This window comes from Sinocyclocheilus grahami, unplaced genomic scaffold (genome assembly GCF_001515645.1).
Source record: "Sinocyclocheilus grahami isolate Dianchi unplaced genomic scaffold, SAMN03320097.WGS_v1.1 scaffold7894.1, whole genome shotgun sequence".
NCBI classification, from domain to species: domain Eukaryota; kingdom Metazoa; phylum Chordata; class Actinopteri; order Cypriniformes; family Cyprinidae; genus Sinocyclocheilus; species Sinocyclocheilus grahami.
This window is the reverse complement of record NW_015511753.1, coordinates 3,474-5,798: the sequence shown is the minus strand read 5'-3', so window position 1 is coordinate 5,798 and position 2,325 is coordinate 3,474.

Sequence of the window (2,325 nt, the reverse complement as noted above, 5' to 3'; positions counted from 1 at the left end):
GACCTTCACCCTTCATCTCCAAACTGGGTCATGTATATATATGCATGTTTTTGAAAGAAGTCTTTTACGCTTTTCTTACGCATTTACAATTGCACATTTTCCACTGAAAATTTGTCATGATCCTACTGAGACAACTTGACAATAAATCCCACAATTGGCTATTGATTGAAGTGCTTACACTGCCAGACTGGTGATGTGTAAAAGTTTTGTTTTGCTTTTCCCACAGATAAAAATGAATGTCATAATTACACAGGACAATGCACTAATTTTGCTTGTTCGTTCTCTTCTAGTTGCAATATTTCTTCATGAGAAGTTACAATCTTTTTAAAGCAACTGTTTGTTTGTCTGTTTATGTATATGCTTCATGTGTACATATGTGGGAGTGTACTGCACCTGTGTGTATGTCATATTTCCCCATGGTTGAAATGGTTGGCAGGGTTGAGGAGGTGTCAACGATTACTCCCAAGGAAATAGGTGTCCAAGTCAGTGCTGTGTTTGCTTTTCTAATTACCATGGCAGCAGCTGTTCTGATTGGTAGCACTGCCTAATTAGCAGGGGTAAGAAAAGAAGATGCTCAAGATGCCTGCATTTAATAATATCGCCAAAACAAGTGGCATTATTCTATATAAAAAGAGAAGATGCGTTTGGAATGAGTTTTCAAATTGAGGTATTGAAGCTCTTAAAATGGACTCCCTTAAAATCATTTTTCACCAAAAATCAGGGGGAAAAGTGAACTTTTTTTTACATTTGCTTAAAGAAAATAAAGTGTATTTTTAAGATAATTAACATTGTGTTTCCATTATGACATTTCCATTAGGTCATTATCATTATATCTCTAACTTCCATTCTTCAAGAAACTGTATGTAAGCTTTTACCTTGAAATATCAGTTTCAAAATAATTTTGATGATACGCCGAGTTCTAATAAGGGGAATGGCTTGTGTTGCTTTCCAATGCTCCAAATTAAAGGGCAAACTGCTTCATGGCAGCAACAAATGCACGTGCACAGCTATCCACTTTCATTACAACAGTGGTATTTTTATTACAGTAAATTCCACTCACTTAACTGTAGGGGGCTCTAAAGTCGCAAAGATATACAAACGAATGTGTGTGTGTGTGTGTGTGTGCGCTTGTTTATGTGGTTTATGAGGACACAAATTTGTATAATGACATGGGTTTGACAAAGTGAAGGTGATTTAAGAGGATACTTTCTGTGTCCCCGTAATTCAAAAGGCTTAAAAACATGCTAAAATTTTTTATTTAGTTATTTATTGAAAATCTAAAAATGCAGAAAGTTTCCTGTGATGGGGTAGGTTTAGGTATAGGGTTGGTGTAGGGCGATAGAAAATACAGTTTGTAGAGTATAAAACTAGATATGCCTATGGAGAGTCCCTATAAACCATAAAAACCCATGTGTGCGCGTGTATAAATATATACATTTTAAAGTATCTAAATATCATGGCAGTATTTGTTCTGCCGTCTGTCACTGTCTTGCTGCGCCAGAGAACAGGCAGGATGACGAGGATGCAGGATACAAGAACACTTTAATAAATTCACAATAGGAGCACACGCACAGGGTAACATTCACAATAACCGACAAACACGAATACAAGAGACAGGAACAGATATAGGGCAGATAACGAGGGGCAGACAGGTGAGCACAATGAGGAGATTAACTAATAATGAGAACAGGAACAACCAAATAAGGACACAGAGGGAGAAACCACAATAGACAGTCCACAGGGGTGTGACACCGTCAACGTGTAATTGACTTAAATTTTTAAAAAATCTTTGAAGTGTAAGAAATCATAAATTTTTTATGAGAATCTCAGCCAATAATAATAATAATTAAAAAAAATAAGAAAATAAATAAGTAAATAAAACAACAGTAAGTAGATTTTTTTGGTGGTGGGGGGGGGGGGGGGGTTTATTTGCCTTAAAAATTGGGTCTTTATAAAAAAACATGAAAATATGGTCATTATACAAAAATAAAGATCTAAAAGTAGGCTTCTTCTCATAATTTCTGGCTTGATTTTTTGGGGGTGAAATGTTTTTGCAAGATTGACCAAAACAAACGTACTATGCTAGTCTTTGACCAAAAATAATTACATAAAAGACAGAGACAATATGTCACACAGCCTGGCCTCTTTTTGAAATTTTCATTACACACAGTAGCCTAGAAAATAACCGACCAGCACAATCATCACACAGATCAATTGCCATTCTTTTGTTAGCACTAGGCCAGTCTGGATAGGAAATACTTCTACTATCCTGCACTGACTTCCTTGACCAATGTGAACATGTAATGATCTCCAGCTTACGTGTTC